The 19353-nt window shown below is 44.5% G+C and overlaps 3 long non-coding RNA genes across 8 annotated transcripts in view; 1 reads left to right on the top strand and 2 right to left on the bottom strand.

Moving 5' to 3' along the window:
- Window positions 1-19353, top strand: part of LOC117220074 (uncharacterized) — a 292358-nt gene that overhangs the window by 104763 nt on the left and 168242 nt on the right. For 5 of the 6 annotated variants that reach the window (XR_013034292.1, XR_013034290.1, XR_013034294.1 and 2 more), the window contains exon 2: window positions 6384-6452. The exons of the other annotated variant lie outside the window; for it this stretch is intronic. This is a non-coding gene — a long non-coding RNA (uncharacterized LOC117220074). The remainder of the gene's footprint in view (window positions 1-6383; window positions 6453-19353) is intronic. 6 annotated transcript variants of the gene reach the window in all.
- LOC143260144 (uncharacterized) lies at window positions 847-4772 on the bottom strand. The gene is made up of 2 exons (XR_013034254.1): window positions 4197-4772; window positions 847-1551 (listed from the first exon to the last, which is right to left on the bottom strand). It is a non-coding gene; the product is annotated as an uncharacterized LOC143260144 (long non-coding RNA).
- LOC143260177 (uncharacterized) lies at window positions 10957-18608 on the bottom strand. The gene is made up of 2 exons (XR_013034298.1): window positions 17948-18608; window positions 10957-17614 (listed from the first exon to the last, which is right to left on the bottom strand). It is a non-coding gene; the product is annotated as an uncharacterized LOC143260177 (long non-coding RNA).

Below are 19353 nucleotides of genomic sequence, written 5' to 3'. Positions count from 1 at the left end.
CGACGTTCGCGTGAACAACGTGACGCACGCTGCACGCTCCAACTTTCGAATCGCCCGGCGAATCGATGCAGCCTGAAATATGTTTATCAACCCCCTCACGCTTCTCGGAAATTGTTGCGCCAAAGATCCTCGCGATACCTCATCCACTTTTGCCACGTACAGTAAATTCTCCCTAATTGACGCCACAAAAATGTACATTTTGGGAACGAGGAGCCGCAAGGCTCGAATAATCGTATCTCCTCTTTCCAAATTGTATATTTTTGTGCGCAACCTGAGCGCGGATTAGGGAGAAATTACTGTACTTTGAATCTCCAGTTTCATTTCTAATCTAAAATTTTGTCTTATAATAGAACCAGGACATAATCAAACGTTTTGCAGTACGTACAAACAGAAAAAGAGTGAGGGTTGTACAACCCCACTGATTATGAATGGATTAAGAACCACTTTGATTATAAACGCGTGCCAAAAACGCGAACCAATGGCGAACCTCAAGTATTATCGGAGATGCAAAAGGCTGTACATAAACTGACAATGAGTGTAAAAGATGCCACATTATAGATTATGTTAATCCTGCAAAAACGGTGCAAGCCACAAAAAGATGACCTTATTAAGAACTCGAAAGAACCGATATCTTCATGATGTCAGGAATAACAAAGGCTCAATATGCTCAGGATGTTAAGAATAGCGTCTACTAGATAATGCAAATCATTATTCCTTAATTAATTTCAAATCTACAACTTAATTTTCTTTTCAATTTTCCCTCCAGTTTTCGTTAATGTTTCTTTTATATTCTTATCTCAACAACGATATTACTTGTATATGTCTAATAATCTTTCATTTATAATATTTTCTGTAGTATATATATTTATTATATATATTACGTCATTTCTTACTTTTCCTTTTATATTGTATGATTATTGTATATATACTTTTATGTTTATTGTACTCGTATGACGGCTGTACAAAATCTTTTCTCTTTTATTTATCTTTTTTGTAACAGAGGCTTTTCTTACCCCTACACATAAATAAAATTATTATTATTATTATCCTTATTATCATCATTAATATCAAAGGACCATTATCCTAGGGACGTTAAAAACGCCAAATAACTGCGATACAAACCTAAACAATCGAAAGTTTTAAATACGAATAGCCTCGGGAACAAAGAACTCCTGGAACCCCGTAAAAGTTGGCCTCGAGGTAAAATCGGTCCCAAACAAGACCTCGGTCGACGACCATCTCGAATCCTTTTAATCGGCAGAGTATATTCGAACGTTAGTCGTGGGTAAACGTCAGTCGAACGCGAGTCTCGGTTTCAAGGAACGCCGGTGTCGTGGCCCAGTGTTAACCAGGCCGGCGTGAGAATACCGAACGTGGTTCTCGAAGTGAAAAACAATCGCGAACACTCGCCGTTGGTGTGCGGTCGCGGAGCGGCGATCAGCAGAGCGGCAAGACAAAAGAATCGCGGTGGCCATGTCCCGGGTTTCTCGGCTGCCGACCGTCGCTGCGCGTCGCGCTCGGCGACGCTTCTTCGAAACGACGTGCTTTATCCTGCAACAAGAGAAAAAGAGATCGCTCGGTAACATCTTACTAGGTGAGTTATCGAGGCAATAGATAAAAGACGATAAGCGCGCGCGCCGCGATGAATAATGCATCGCCACGGCATACGCGATAATTGCCGCGCTTCATTAAAACCAGATCGCTCATTGTCAAGGCAGCAGCGAGCGACCCGCGAGCGACTGGACTAACCAGGACCTACCGGGCTCGGTTCCCAGAAATTCTTCGCGGTCCGAGCCCATTTCGAAACGGGACAAGTCCGCGGAACAATCGCGGACACTCCGCATTCGCTAAAAAAGCCGCGGCAACGGCACCGCGATCGATTTACTCTGCCCGAGGATCCCTTGTTCTGGCCGACGCTTAAAAATCCAGGAACAACACTCGAACGAGGATCGCATGCGTTCTTGGTAAACGTGGATAGGCGAGGTACAAGATCGCTAGGACTCGTGACGATTGTTGGGAGGAAGAGGCTTCTACTTAATGCCTGTTGGTTTCGATCGATGCAGAGCGTTATTTTTTGCGCGAAGATCCGCGGACTAGTTGAGATACACCGTGTCCTGGTATCAATGAGGCATCCCTGGGAATCTACGTAAATATTCATCGGAAGCTTCGGACCATTCATCGTTGGTCTCCGAGCGAATCCTACAACGGTTTCGGTCTTGCACCCGAGCGCACGGTTTTTGAATCGTACGTTCGCCACACGACATACTCGTTGTCCATTATTTGACTACAACCTTCGAACGTGTGTCTCTGATAGGATACATTCCATGAAACCGGCGGTAACCGACGGTTCGCCGCAAAAATTCTGCCGTGCTCGCAGCGCGGAATGAAGACGTTCCCGAAGACGGAGGCGGATTGGCAGACCACGTCCAGCTAGTCCATCGTCGCGATAGATAGGTGTCTCCTCCGATAAACTTAGGGGAAACGTTCCCGCCGGCAAAGAGTTCCTTTGGTTACGCGATCACGATCCGTCCGTGGAAACGTGGAACGCGAACAAGAGGGGAACGGAAACGAGCAACAAAAGCGTAGAGGGTGAACCCCGAAGGAAGACGACTTCGAGAAAGAGAGAGAGTCTCGGGTATAGTGTAGCGTGTGTGGCAACGTACGTGGAAGCCAGGTACATAAGGCTGGCATGGCGCGGCGATGCCCAGGCACGTACCTAGCAACGTACGTAGGTACGTAATGGGTAGTAGCCAGTAGGTGGCAAGGCTGCGTGACGAGGCGATTGCGGACCGTGACTAAAATATTTAAAAATATGTATCTTTCTGGCCGGACTGCCGTCCAGTTCCAGTTCCAGTCCCGGACTCTAACCGGAGACCGCCGCATGCCGCGCTGCCTCACCCTCGCCCCTTGCCACGCTGTATTTATTTCGCGTTTCCTTCCTGCCAGGCCGCGAGCCGGGTCGCAACTAGCGAGGGCTGCTGCCCCTTTGCCTTTCGAGCCCTCTTTCCCTCCAAACGACTGTCCCGGTCCTCTCGTGGCCCTGTCCTTGCCGTTTAGCAACGAACCGATCGTGTCCGATCGGTGAACTGCTCCGAGGTTCATCGTTGCCTCGTGGAAGACGAGAACGATATGAGTCTGTAGGCTGTAGAGTCTAGCAGAAGTCGCAAAATCTCTTGGTTATATTTCTAGCCTGTATCAGTGGTCCTACGATCCCTATTTCGCGAGCTGTTCTCGCATACAAGAAATATAGAAGCAAATAAGAAATATGATCTTCTAAGTTCTAGAGTCTCGGCAAGAAGACGCGAAAGAAGAAGAAGCTAGAGCCTCTCTCGGTTCTATCTTTAGCATCTAGTGGACCTATGATCTCTGATCGATGAACTGCCATGTGTCCACATGGGATCACCGCGTGTCTATTGTTTCTCGCGCGCAACGCATATTGAGCGATCTACATACAGGGTGATCCGTTTAAGCGGACTCGGTGGAATATTTCGGGAGGGATTATAGTTATCAAAAATATGTCCCTACAAAAGTTGTTTGTTATAGAGAGAGATGTTAGACGATATAAACAATATTCTTACAAGTGTAGCGGTAGGGGAGATATTGAGATCAAATTAATATTTTTAAATAGGACCCTGTATTTTTTTATCCATAATATAACAGCGTTTATTGAGACGAGTACAATGACCTACAATATGATATTCCATATAGCAAAAAAGACATAAATGGAATGTATATGCGGCGAATGAACGCAAGTCGCTAGCTGAACTCTACGCGACTGCATCGGCTAACTGCGATCCACTTAAACGAATCACCCTGCATATAACGAGTAAACTTGTACGTAATTATCTGCTCTATATTGTAGATTATAAACGATAGTTTGTTTCACTGAAAAGAGCCACTCAGATGTTTGTAACATCAAACAATTAATTATTATATTTACAAATTTGCTAGTAAGTGAAATTGGCGTCGCTCTGGTTGTTTTATTTTTTTTTTTTTGAGAGGGCGAATTGAGCGAGCAATTATATAATTCTCACGTTAAACGGTGTAAATATATTGGAAATATATTCGTTATTATTAATAAATCAAATATATGAGAGGAACATCAGGATCTTTTTTACACCCGTTACATAGATTTCTTGTCGGCCACCGTGTAACGTCTATCCACGAACGGCACGAGGCATATGGTATCGACTCACCGAGTCCACCTGAAGACCGTAACGATAAGACTATCGATTAGCATATAAAGTCTCCGAAACGGCAACATTTTTCGTTTGCAAGCACTTTTCATACGTTACGTCGAACTAGACTAAACTCTGAATCGAATTAAATTTATTGCAATAATTGATGATCAGATCTGCGGTCTTTACTTTTGGAGCGAACTTCGCTCGAGCAATGCGAAGTTAGCAGCATCAGCGCCACTCGAGTCGGCGCTCGGTACTAATTTCAGCGCTTATAAGCGCCAATAGTGAATAGAAAATGAATTATCGAAGTACCTTGATGCGCCATTCTGTCCATTGTAATCGGTGCACTAATTATGTTTAAACATTGTTGAACGAGTTGTATGTCTTCGAACAATTCCTGAACACTCGGCTCGTTCTGAACAATCTACTCTTCACGGTATAATCTTTTAAATAAAAAAAGATATCCACAAATTTAAAATAATTTAATGAATAAGATCGAAATTAGAAAAGTTGTTTATCCTCGTAGATGCTACCTCAAATGTTTACGATTTGAAAAATTCTAGTAGAGAAACTTTCGTTTATTCGGATAGATCTCACGAAAAATAAATTTCTAAAATTAGTATATAAAATTCACATGGTCTATGTGTACGTAGTCTGTGGATCTTTATGCAGAATAAAAATATTGTAAGTTAATTGTAAGAAATGGGAATGACATACAAATGTATTTTCCCTTATCTTAATGTCAGAAATTGCGCGAATATAATGTTCAATTCTAGTGTTTTCAAGGTTTTGTATTTCGCGAATACATTTTTTGCCAGAAATGCATAAGATAGTCTATCTATGTGCGATTCACGTTGCAGTTACGCGTCAACAATTCTACTAATAAGTACTAAGCTCCCGGTCACTCAGGATAATCCTCGCCTTACCACGACTTTTTCTATATTCAAATAGAAAATAGAAAAATTAATTACTACCCTAAAAGCAATGTAGAAATGTCGAAAAATATATGCTTGAAAAAATCTAATAAAATCATTTATTATGTCCAATACGCCCAGGATTACTGTACAATATAAAATAACCACTGATCTTTTACCACCGCGTTAACCCTTTGGAGTCTATCGGTGCATATGTATCCCACCTATGTATTTCGTACGCTTATTGGGAGAAATGAGTCTCGTTTTTCCACAATACACAAATATACCAATTTTAAAACGCATACCACGCACATATTTGTTTACATCTAACCAATGGGACACATATATCCCAGCCCTTAGCGTCCAAAAGGATAACCTGCACTAATAAAATCAACATTTCTTGTTATTAGCATCTACATGTACGTAAAACTTGGCTTCGCATACAACGCAAATTAACGAAAAATAAATCGGACACCAAAGAGTTAACACAACACGAAAGGACAAATTCGTTCAAAAAAACAGCCACACCAAAAGAGAATGAACTACAGACAATCGCATCGATCTTTCTCCGTCGCGTTGCCTTAACGTCGCAAGACAAATTCGTTGACAAATCGACAGAACGCAAAAAGAGGAGTCACGTGATATCCTCGACCGGCGCAAAGGTGCAAAACGGAAGGTTCTTGGAACGGTCGATTAGGCTCGGTATCATAGTTGCGAAGCGGCGGCAGGTGAGTTGCAACAAAGGCAAGCCGGGTTGCAACAACTGCAGGCCGGACTGTAACTGCGTTCGCCGTGCCCCGGGACACTCGGTCCGTGCGAAATGCCGGCAAACGGTCGTAGCCGGGTCTGCGCGATGCATATTCATGATTCTTTTTTTAACTGATCGGCCATCACGGGAAAAAGGAAGTGAGTTCTGCTGGGCGCAACGCGTCGCCGCGCGTTAAGGACAACCCGCAGGGTACCGCGACGAGACGAAACGCGACGCGACAGGGCGCATACTAATCGTGGGCCCGGCTGTGTTTTTTTGTGACTTCCGATCCGCGACGCTGTACTCCTATATTTCGTGACCACGAGCTAGGAAACCGTGCGTAGTCCCCGATAACCGGGCTCGCCTGCGATCCATGATAAACGGACCCTTATTGCCAGGCTTGTTAGCCGCTTTGAAATTTGAAAGCATGGATGTGTCGCCACGAAAAGAAAACTTCCCACGTATCCGACGAATGCTGTTTCACGAGCAGGTGCCGTTCCAAGCAGGTGATGTTTAACTATCCGCTCGATTCTGTTCCAGGCTTCCTAGACGAAGGCGAAGCTTCCGAAACCGACGATGAACGAAACGGAGGAACGCTCCCGGATTTTGGTGAGTGTCCAAGAAAATCGCGAACTCTCGTTTCTCCCGCTGGCTTCCTTGTTTCCCTAAATAACTTTGAACGATCGCCCCGCTGGGACTGCGGAGGGGAGGAGTAAATGTCTGGGCGGGTGTACCGCTAATGGGGCATTAAATAAAAATATTCATTGGCAAGCGAGACGTCGGGGGCGCTGCGCCGCGGCTTACAGTTTTATGGAGCTTAATTGTGAGCGGAACGCGAGCTCCGGCATTCATTTAATTCGTATCGCCTCGCAGCCCCTGTTCCCGCGAATTACGCTTGGCCCAGAAAAATCCCCCGGCCAACGGGCTCCCTTGAAAAATGAACCGCGGCCGCGCTGCCGTGAAATATTCACCGGCCCGTTAACTTTTCATTTCCCTCGGTTTGCCGCGATTTCCTCGCTGTGACAGATCGGCCCCTGCCTCTTCGCTCCGTGTTATGCGAAACGCTCTTTAGAAATCATTAGCGAATGCCTGGCAGGCGTTATTGTACGCTTCTAATCTTTCCAGTTTAGCAGAACCTCAATTATCCGAACCGATCAGAGATAAAAAAAAGAAAAGTATAAAACTGCTAGATTTAATTTGTACTAATTTGTACAATAAATACTATCGTGTGAACATTGTTTTAGATCGATCTATCTACACGTGCAATCTCAAACTTTATATTCACTCCGATTTAATTTGTGAGTTCACTCGTCGAAACATACCGATTGTCGCAATGAACATTTTCTATTATATTCGGTGTTATAGGATTTTAATCTCTCCATTATTGCTGGAGTTGCTGCATGTGCATCGTTATTAATGTGCACTTTGCGAGCAGGACTACAGATTTTTAACAACGCCGTTATTGTCGTTGTTGCTTCATGTTCATTGTCATCGGTGAACATGCTGTAAGAGGTATATTTTTCCCGTCGTTATCCAACTTGCATTTTCTTTGCTAGCATTCAATCTCAAGCCTCGTTTTCACTCGATTATCATTTTCGCGTACCGTAACACAGAAGTCGCAGTGAATACGTTCATTTGTTCATGTAAATGAATAACTATACAATAAATTACAGTAAATTCTCCCCAATTGTCCTACAGCTTGTGAACAAAAATGGGCAATTTTGGAAGAAGAGATGCGATTATTCGAGCCTCGCGGCTCATTTTTATAGTTGCCGATTGTCAACAATTATAAAATCGAGGATGCAAGGCTCGAATAATATGCTCTTCCAAAATTGTCTATTTCTGTTTACAAACTGAAGGAAAATTAAATTGTATCTGCTCTTCCCAAATTGTCTATTTCTGTTTACAAACTGAAGGAAAATTAGGCAGAATTTACTGTACTACGAAGTTCTCCCGAAGTACCAATACCATTTGCCCGAGGATCGGCATCCAATTATATTTTGATAAAATACGAGGATCACGCGAAAGATGTTAGAAATGATTAGAACGTCGTAGAAGGAACACGTGGGACACTGTACGGAGTGTCGAGCGGAAGTCTCGAGAAACGTCGGCAGTTAGCGCCGAAATAAAATAAGGATGGAACGAAGTGAAAGACAGGAAAAATAAGTCGGCCCTTATCTCCGTCCCCGTCCCGTGCCGTTTGCCCTATGCATATTCAAAAGCAGCGTAAGGCCGTCTTTCTCTCTTTCTCATTCTCGTTTCCTTTCTCCTCCCTCCCTCTCCCGCCCCGGCAACGTAAACTCTACGAGGCATCCCCTGGTTCTCGTGGCTCGTTCCACGACCGACACTATACTTACCTACGTCCGCCACCCGCTAATTTCTAGGCTTCCTTCTTTAATTGCACCGGCACGATAATAACCGTGCGCCGGGTCTCTCTGTGTGCGTGCATTATACACTTTGGCCGGTGAACGAATCTGCGAGTCGTAGCGTTGAGGACCTAAGTAGGTGTACATTACAGCGTGCAACGAGGTAGCACCCGCTCCTGCACCCTCGTCATCGCGATCATCTTCATTATCGTTGCGATACTTAAAGAGAGGCAACCGCATTGCCACCTGAAGCTCGCTTCGTTCTCTTTTTATGCAGCAAACTCGGTCGTTTTGGGTGCTGGATAAAAGCTATCGAACTATCTTCGATCGCCTTGTTTTTTCGAAAATGCCTGGCGAGTGACAGATGTTCTCTTAAACAGTTAGCTGTTGCAATCTCCTTGAAAAATATGCAAGTTGCCGTAATTACACCGTGTATGTTTGATTGTCTTCATATTCCGCTTAAATGCAACGCTTTTATAAAATATATAATTTAATAAGGAATATCAAAGTATGGTTTGCCTTTTCATACTCGCCATTATGAAATGGCAACATCCTGTGTTATGGCCAGTGTACTCGTCAAAAACAGCTAACTGGTTAACTGAACCTGGGAATTTGTAATTTCTATGTATTTAGACGGTGGTTGATCATGCTTGTTGATTTTAAAAATAGATCCCAACGATTCACAATCGTTGACTATTATGTTTGTTCCGAGTTTGACCTATTCATGGCAAACAAATATCTATACTTTTATCAGTGGTGTTAATTCTTCCAATTGTGCCAATTTATTCTACGATAATATGGTCATTGCTTCAACGAATAATACTGATGCATCTAAAAAAAGAATTTCCATCGACTACTGAAGAATTTCGCGAACAAACATGTTCCAATTCGTTTCTATACAACTATACTATTAGGTCTACCGGAAAGTTCTGTCCGTTTTTGAATTGAAATATAACACAATTTTCATACATTTAATAATATTTATTGTAGAATATACTTTCCATCGTTACTTATCACTTCTTGCCAGCGTGTGATGGCAACTTGTAAATGCCATTTTTAAAAAATGATTTATTTTTAGAGGCGAAGAATTCAACTAGTGCTTGGTTGACATCAGCTTCAGATTTGAATTCTTTTTCCTGTAGAAAGTTTTGCAAAGAGGGAAACAAGTGATAATCGGAGGGGGCTAGGTCTGGGGAGTATGGTGGATGCGACAGAATTTCCCAGCCTAGCTCTGCGATTTTCCGACGAGTCGCTAAAGCAGCATGTGGTCTGGCATTATCATCGATAACCATGTTTTCACAATCGCGTCTCCCTTAATAATGACACGAGACATCTTTGTTTCAGTTTATTTAGGAGAGTACATGCGTGTAAATGCAACGATAAAGAGAGATAGTCATATATGTCTCAAATCAACATGTGCATATGGATTGAAACCTGAAGTGACACTATCGGACAGAACTTTCCGGTAGACCTAATATATTCATGTATATACAAGTAAGAAAAGATTTCATATAGCCATAGAAGAATTTCAGAAACCATGTTGCTCCAATTAATTCCTGAAGAAATGTTGCAACTATCCGAGACCCGTTGATCCTAGAATAGTCAAGAGGATGATGTAGATTTCGGACAGAGCCTAGATCAATGAAACAAAAGCAGTACATCTAGTCGACAGCTGTGTTCCAAGGGTGTAGGCGAACCCGGAGGAGGATTTCGAAGCGTCGAGCCGGGTCGAAGCACCTGGCCGAGGTCGCTGGAGGTTCGTCGACCGTTTCGTTTCTAATTAGACCGATTCGGCACCGGTGACGTTTCCGAACGTCTCGGTGGTGGCACGGCAGCCGGGTGCGTCGACGGTAAATATCGTCGATCGATGACCCGTTTTCCACGGCCATAATGGACCCTATGTGGCAGGGGGGCAGCGGGCGTAAGGCCTTGCTGTCGTCTGGAAGTAGGCGCAGCGGAGAGCCGCGTGTCACGCGCGTCATAAGAATGCGATAAGACGAGGAGGAGCGCGGTGTCACGGCGCACCAACCCGGCGGACAATGCAAACTCGTCCCGTTTCGTTTCGTTTCGTTCCATTCCGAGTGAGCACATCGCCGGCACCGCGCCATTGTGTCGGCCGCTCGCTCTCTCGCCTCCGTTCCGTGCTGTTCCGTTTCGTTCCGTTCCGTTCCGTTCCGTTCGGCAACAAGCCGATACCATACGCGACCTCTTCGAACGCAGGAGCGTCGCCCGGTTCTGACCTTATTCCACTAAAATATACGCGGCTCGCATGTTAAATCGTCGCCGAGCGTGCCGCGCTCGCGGCGGTTCGACCGATCGGGTCAAGGCATCGGCGAACTTCGCGGCCGACTTTACATAACTCCGCTTTCTGCTCGGTTTCTCTGCCAGCTCCTCGAAAAAATTCATCTTCCGCCGCGCCGGCTTCGGCAGAGGCTGACGAACCGCTGGACTTCTTTCTCATTGTCAGCCCGAGCTGAATAGCTTCGCTCTTGCTCCGACGATGACGGCTGCGAATTTTTATGGAGTCTTCACTCGTGGAAACTTGTGAAATACGAGACAACATTTGCGTTGGCAACAATTAGTAACACGTTTAAGATTCGTCTTGCTACAACGAATCTTCTAATTGGCTACAGAAATTGCTCTTCCGAGGCAGTTTTGTAGAAGTGGTGTATTTAATTCCTTACCATTCTTCATCACAATGATTACAAATTTTTCGATTGCAATACTGTCTTAGGAAAAACAGAAAATTTATGTTTATTGCTTTTATTGTTATATCTCCATTGTTTATAGTATTTACTGACTCCCAATACGCTTAAAGGAGGATTAGAAAATGTTCACAAAATTTTAAACATGTATCTTTGTTTTAACAGTGTTCTTGGGTACATTTTTGTATTTTATTTTCGCGAGTACGTAAATGTATTATTTAATAATATTGTATAAATAAATATACCTCGAACAAGAAAGGTTATACTTACAGCACATTTTCTTACATGTATACAAATTGACCCTCCTGAGCCTTCTAATATTAATGATAATAATATTAATAATATTAATAATATTAATGATAATAATAATAATAATAATATTAATGGTAATTGAACGAAATTTTATGGATAGGACAAAATAATAGAGATTGTTCCTAACACGAGTCAGACTCGTGGACGGCAAGGGATTAAATAGAAACTTGAAAACCAAAATCCGCACTCTAATAATGACCATCCTCAAACGTTCTACGTTGATTGTAAGAAACAGTAGTCTCGTTAGGTTCACGATCTACCGATTTCATTCATTAAATCGCACCAACCCAGTTTCGTTCTAACCGCGGAAAATCCGGTGTCCAGCAACGAGCATTGTGCAACAGAACTTGTCGAAGAAACGGCGGTCGCTTTTTCATGGAACTAATCCTAAACATTTTGAGGCCACTTAAACGCGGTGAAAAACAAGCTCCGCGAGAGGCTCGATGACACAAGAGGGAATACCGATCGGTCTCGAGACTGTCCCGTTGCTAATGGGTTCCCGCCAAAGTGTTACGATCCATGAGCATCGGTTGTTCGACCGTCGACTACCAGTTTTACCCGTCGAAGTGGAAGCAGGGTCCCGTTAGGCGCCAGCGTCGTTGCCAAGCTAAATTGACCAGGGTCAAAGTGCCAGGACGAGCTTCGCTTCGTACCTGAAATGGTACCTTCTTCCTGGTGCACTGTCGAGGCTGATTAGGAGGTTCTAATTCATCGCCGGGAAAGCAGATTATTCCGCGCTCGACGTTCGCTAACGATCGGCGTGGCTCTCTATTCGCCAAACCTAGACTGGCTGAACAAGCACGAGCAACTGTTCATAACAGTGAAATAGAGTTTTACACGTTTAGCACACGATTTGAAATCTTGGAAGCTTCGATTCATCCCGCCTGACAGTTCTAGCACGTGTGAAGGATCTTTCAACTGGAGCTACCGAATGGTTGCGGATTGTAGTTACCATATGGGTGTACATTTCTTATGATTTTTATGGCATTTCTACAATTTTAGCCATGGAACGAGTAAAGCAATGTGTTCGTATCGTTAAATCTTATTACATACATTAATATTCTGTGAAGAAAACGTTTCGCAATCTTCGGAAATATTTCGGTCCACTTAACTGGCCAACGAAGAAAACAATTCGCCATTTAGTGCCAAACTTTCAGGAAATTATTTATCATGCGATATGAAACTGTTGCATTCTTTCTGCGAAGCTACGTCAAAGAACGAGTAATCTAAAAGATCAATAACCCATAAACCATCGATTAACTGAAAGATAACATCTGATAGGTCATTAAAAAGATCGAGCAGCCACTGAGAGAATGTCATAATAAATTTAGAAAACAGTGTAACTGAATGTAAAAAAAAGTGTGATTAAATGTTTGGACGGTCATTTGACTGATATCGTATTTCATACAAAATCGTAAACGACCAAAAGTTGTAATAAAAATTCGTCGAATTGTTAAAATTTGAACGTGACTTATTCGCAAGGAAACTATCGGTAGATCTTGCTTAAATGCCCTGCCGAGTATAATTCCAAAGTAGTCACGCCATTCACCGCCAAGAGACCGTAAACAAACTCCTAAACATTGCCTACCGACATTAAGATCGAAGAACGATAATGTAAGAGACAACAGGTACATCATCCTCTACGCCGAGGAAGAAAAAACGACGCGCTACTTAACAAGCTCCGCCGTCTCCCGCCAAGACGGCGAACAACGTTTTCAACACCGTTTGTTGACACAAGCACGAAAGAATAGAGCTAGGCGCAAAGCGGCGGACAGGTCCGCGCATCCTCGAGAAAATCGCGCGGCATTTAGCAGAGAGCAGCGGGTCCCGTTAGGCGCCGGCTTCTTCGCGGAAACCGGTGAACGCGTGCGAGAAGCGGCGAGATCGAGAGGCTGTTCGGACATCGAAGGCGATTAGCGAGCGAGCAAAGCGACAACGGCGGCGTCGGTGCCGGTGCCGGCGTCGGCGTCGGCGTCGGCGGCGGCCAGATATCGAGGAAAGATGGGCGCGGCGCGCGGCATTCCTCCTCGAAGAGCTCCGATGGCATTGTTCCATCGCGTCGCACCTCGATCACGCCTCTGTCACGTGGCCCACAATTCACGGGACGTGACTCCTCGGCCCTCCTCCGGTTGTCTACGAAACGGCCGTCACACTTACACCGCGACTCGCTTCTTCGCCCGGCTATTATTCCTCTCCTCTCGCCTCCTTCTCGTCCTTTTCGACCGGCGAAACGTAACGTCGCGTTGCAAAACGATCGCCTCCCGGCAGACGCGTGCAAATCGTCGCCTCGATTTCTTCACCGACGCCCGAGACCCTCTGATCGACGAGCTGGAACAAGCCGAGCATCGGAACCTCGATTGCGGCTCGAGATACTCAATTAAGACCGCTCCGATGGTTTTCTCGATGCGTTCACTCGCGTGCTGTGTTTATCGAAGACGCGAGGGTGAATTGCGAATTTGGCGATTCGTTCGTCGACACTAGATTTACGGAACGCTGAAAAAAGCAACAGAGTTTTAGAGCAGTTTATAAAAGTAACAATAAGTCATTCATTCCGATTTTTAACGAGCGTTATTGCAATATCTGCCGCGAGTATCGCGTGGATTGAATAAATAACTCGTAAATGTATCTTCACAATCTGAAGGAACGTAAATTAAAAAATTAATGGCCCGTCATTTTCGACGGGTTCCTTAAACCTAGCGTTAAAGGAAAGATTTGTGCGGTATATTCTCAGATTATTAAAACCGCGATATTTCAAGCTAGTTATTTCGAACATTTTATGTATATTTTTCACGAAACATGGAACGACGTAGAAGACCCGAAACCCGTTTTATTTTATGATATAATTAGAGAGATTATGATTGAGAATTATTCGAAATTACTAAAGGAATAATAGAAATAGAATGTACAGAAATAGGACACAAGAGGGTTAAAATGATATGACCACCGATGGAAACTCTATATGATTGCCTATATGATTGTTTGTCGAGTCTCGTTCGATTTTTATTCCGCATTGATCTCTCGGTAAAATCGCTTTCAGAACATCCTCCACAACAGTGCACAATCTTTCCGAGTAAAATCCATCCTCTAAGCTGCAGTCTTTCTCTAAACTCTGCAAACGATCTTCGATGCGATGATTACGAGATAGCATCATTGTCGAACGCAGTGCTCGTTTTTTCATGATCGCTTTCTCGTTGGAATCGACGTCTTCGTTATATATTTCGAACGATTCATTCCGTCGAAACAAAATGATGCCGCTGTAGACATCTTTATCTCGAGATCGACGCGGACAGCAATAAACTTTGATTATTTTCCGCGACATGTCGCAGCAGCGGTGAACGCAATCAAGAGAGTCGGCCTGGGAATTCCTCCGGAGCGACTATACATATAATTTAGTTAGCATTATCGCGCGTTTCTCCCGGCACCGGCCATAAGCGTCCCGATCGTGGTTCTCGTTAATACGTTTCCGATAAAGTTTCACGGAGGCGAGCACGATGTTGCGGTCGGACATCGCCGCGTCCGTTCGTCCGTTCGTTGGTTTTACTCGTTCGTTGATTCGCTCGCTCGCTCACCTGCCGCTCATTAGAAGCCTTATCGCTAATTAATCCCTACAGGAACGGCGTCACGGCTCTCGTGTCGTTCGTTGCCTCGCTCCTGTGCCCGCCTCCTCCCCTCGGCTCGCCACCGTTTGCTGCCTATTATGGTTATACTTCCTGAACTCGTCACCCTACCTCGGCTGGCCGTCTCCTGCCTCTATACCGCGACTATACTGCTACTATACCGGCTATACTGGCTATACCGCCTCTACGGGCATCGCCGGCGAGCGTATAGCGCATGGTGCGTGCAGGAATCGCGGCCGTTGCCGAGAGTGCTCGCGTGTTTCTCCTTACGAAACGAGGGGATAAACCGACCACCGGCCACCCTTCGCAGAAACGAACAGTCATCCTCCCGATAAATCTCTGCGCTCCTCTATGGCAACCTCCCTCCCCCTCCTCGTTCATTTATTTAGCTCTTCTTCTCCTTCTTCTTCGTCTTCGTCTTCTTCCTTCTTCTTCTTCATTCATTTAACCACTCGAAACCTCGAGCTTCCTTTCGGCCAGACATTCGTCTCGTTCGGTATCTCGGAATCTTAACCCCGACGCTTGCTGTCCATCACTCCTCAGTTGATCGAGGAAAGGATACAAAAGTAGACTGGGGAGCTTGGTATGCTCTTTTTCTGCCAACAACTTCAATGAATTGAAGAGAATGTAACAGTGTTCTTCCCTTCTTCTAATCTCTTCACGGTTCGGTGTCCCGCCTAGTCATCGTCGCAAGTGCATCAAGCAAGCGCACAATGCGCTACCCGTGGCAAAAACTGTTCGAACACAATTTAAAACGCAAGGACTTCTTTGAAACCGGACTAAACGAATTGATCCCTTTTCTTGATATTTATATTGATCTTTCTTTTCTTGAACTGGACAATGTTTGAAATACTGTTTTTTAACCCTTTGCACTCGAATGGCGACTCCGAGGCGTTGATAGAATTTACCGTACTGAATTTCGAGCTATTTTTACGTTACTGAGTCTGTTTTTATTTAATAAACTGCTAAACAATTCTAGCGTGGGATGAGTAAGCGTTCAATTCAATACGTAAAAGCGAATAAAGATTGGGAAAGAAAAGATATCTTCTTAGGTTGGATGAACATTTTTACGACCCAGTCAATATATCCGACGCAAAGTAAAAATAAGATAGAAATGTGAAATAGAAATTTTGAAAGTAGTCTCGGCCAATAAAATTTCTCTCGAAATAGGAAAGATAGTATCAGAGAAGAGATGTCAAGTATCAGGACGTAAACAATAATTTAACTTTATATGTGTTTATTACAATGTACTAGTCAAAATAAAAATATTTGTTTCTATGAACATTGATCTTTTTTTGCGGCCCACCTAAAGTTAAGCATTGTTTATTTAGCCCAAGTTAGCTTTTGAGTTTGACACCCCTGGTCTAGAGTTTTGATGTTGATATGTTTTCGAGTGCAAAGGGTTAATTTTGCTACTACTTGGAATGACAAAAAGGAATAGAAAAACTCTCGTTTTTTAAACTTTGTTATCTGAACCTGGTAAGAGAATTTTAAAAATTCGTTTTGTAGAGATCTCCGTAACTTGCTGAAAATTTCCTCGAAATCGATTGTCGTTGTTATGAGTTACAAACAATTAAAGATCGCGAAAATCGCAGTTTTCTTTATTTCAATCGATAATAGGTAATTTTTACATCTTTCAATAGTTGTAACTTGATTTAACCGATTTCAATGAAATCTTCAGTGTGCACGTAAGCCACCGAATCCACAAATTGCATTATTTAAATATTCGTTCCAGTTTGAGCTAAAAGTTTCAAATACACGAACTTTTTATATTTCCTTGTCATTCGAAATAATAGCAAAATTAAAAGGACAATATTTTAGTCATTGTACAGTAAACTAGTCCCTTTAACGCTCAATAAAAATTCAAGACATTTAATCCAGTTTTAAAAAAAGTTATTGCGTCTTAAAAGCTGTTCGAATACCTTTTGCTCGGGTTGTAATAACGCAGAAGTATAACAGAGATTAATATGTAGAAAAATTTGCTGGAGTCTCGCGGGAGTTTAAGCTACCATTGCAGGGCCTAATCTACGATAGCGACAGAAACCGGCATCGAAGCTGGATCTTTGAAAAGATGTACCCAGAGCCAGTTGCGGGAGCAACGAAGAGACAAGTGTGCTCGCTGAATGAATTCGCGTCGATTTACGCGATGAAGACCATCGATCCGAAGACAATTGCGGCACGCAGTCGCAGGCGACGAAATGATCGTCCCCGACGAATTACGCAAAGAACCTTTTCACGAAGGCGGCAGCAGCACGCGCGGCACTTCGCAAGAGGAACACAGCCTCCGATCGTACAACCGATTCGTCGTCGTCTTCGTCGTGGTCGTCCTCTCGCGGGTTGTCGGCCGTCCACTGTCCACGCCGATAACGCAGCCGGCGACATTTACAATAATGTATTCAGTCAATGTGTCAAGAGGGGTCGATCGTTGTTTCAGCGATCCGCGACGTTGTTAAGCCACTTAAGCTCCCGGGTACGCGACAGCTGGCATAGGTCAGTATCATTATCTCGCGAGGAACGAGAGTGAAACGACGAATCGATAGACGGACGTACGGGACATTAATATACATGAAGAGATCGAGCGGGGACCCCTACCTTCCAATCAGGAGCCCGACTCCGGCCTTCTCAGCCGAGGCAGGCTTCCCTTTTGCTCGGGGACTTCTCCGTAGGGCCCATCCTTTTCGAAAACGAAGAGACACTTCGATTATTCGAAGTGAAGATTATTCTAGTTACCGAAATCGGAAGCGAAATTCTTGCGAGCCGACGCTCGATTTCTGAAATTGAAACATTTCCTCGGATATATATCATATATAAAATTTAACTTTTTATTAAAATAATAGAATACATTGAGTGAGTGATTATATGTGAGTTTAAAACTCACATATAAAATTTAACTTTTCACTAAAATAATGGAATACGTTGAATTTTCTTTTCACAAATTTTAATTAGATAAAAAATTGCAACGTGAAAAACAATATCGTTTAATCCTTCGCAGTTGATGCTGCTACACTGGCGAGTTACGATAATTTCCAAAAGATTGAAATTCACGGATTCGTTAATTTGGGGAAGCCCAATGAACCGTTATTCGATTTAATCAACTTACATACCTGGAGACTCGATCTTTAAAATCGAAAGGGTCCGTGTGAAATTCCTCGGTCGATAAAAAAAAGCTCTATCGAATGCACGATGAGAGATTGGAAGCTGACGGAAGACGAATTCGAACCGGCGTCGCGCAGGAAAATCCCGCGGCAACAAAAATCGGAGAGCATAATCGTTCGATGAAGAAGCACCTGTCGACAAGGGGGGAGAGGCAGGATCGGTTGGTATCGCGGGGCATCCGTGGAGGGGTCGGTAGCCGAAGCGTTTTTTAAATCGGCCGACACGCGATGCGGCTGGAACAGCTGTTTTAGCATGGGCGAGCGTCGATCGTAAGACTTAATCGAGCGGTGCGCGTTGGCTCGTAACGCGGGAAAGAAAGCGAGAAAAGGAGCCAGCCGATGGCTCGCAAGAAGGAGGAGAGGTGGCCGGAGGGGGCCGAACGAGTGGGACGAAGACAAAGCCAGATAGAACACCCACCAACCGGCATAGGCGCGCGAGGAGCCGGCAACTTGTTAATTATTAATCAGCATGTTTAATTCATATTGCGCGCGCCAGCTGTTTGTTTCCTTGATGCGCGCTAAGGTCTTGTACTTACTACACCGCTTAAGCGTTACCGCAGGTAAGCATCGCGCTCCGGGTGCTTAGGAATTCTCTCTCTACCGGCTCGCCGGCCACCGCACCGATCCCCCCCTCTCTCGCTCCTCGCGCCCCTCCCCCGCCGCAGCCGCCGTTTCCCTCCATATTCGCGCGGCCCCCCTTTTATTTTCCTCTCTTTCCTTTTCTTTCCACCCGGGACCCCAGCGTCTCCCACGCCACCGCGCTGTTTACTATGTATCTGCTAACGTAACGCGTTCCCCCGCGTCTACATATGCACCTCGCGCATCGAGCATCGCGCGATCACAAGGTCGTCTCGTTCGCGAGCCTACGCGTGCAACTCGCCGCGGACGAGCCCGCGAGCCAGTCCCCCTTTGTCTTTCCCACTTTCTTCGTCTTTCCCGATTACCCGGCCCGTTCTACCACCGCTTAATTGTCCCGTTTCGCCGCGGTATCAATCCATCTACCCTTCCATTGTGCTCGCCTAATTGCCGCGGCCGTGCCGCTCCAGCGCCGATGCCGAAATTATTGGAGAACTCGCCGAAGGTGCGGCTACGATCGATCGCGATAGATTCGTCCGAAAGCTTGCGTTCTCGAAAATGGAATCACCTGGCAGGCAGACCAGTCTAAACGAAGCTAAACATGATCATCTGAACTATTACCAACGTCGTTCTCGAAGATGCTCCCTTCGTAGCCGCAACCTTTAAGTTTTTCAGGGTTCGTCTAAATATTTGTATCCTTTGGCTGGGACTTGAATGAGAAATTCAGCTGTCGACCGATCAGAATGTGAACGATAAAAACTGAACGTCTACTCTCTACC

The sequence above is a fragment of the Megalopta genalis genome, chromosome 10, assembly GCF_051020955.1.
Source record: "Megalopta genalis isolate 19385.01 chromosome 10, iyMegGena1_principal, whole genome shotgun sequence".
NCBI lineage: Eukaryota > Metazoa > Arthropoda > Insecta > Hymenoptera > Halictidae > Megalopta > Megalopta genalis.
This window is presented reverse-complemented; position numbering and strand designations above follow the sequence as displayed.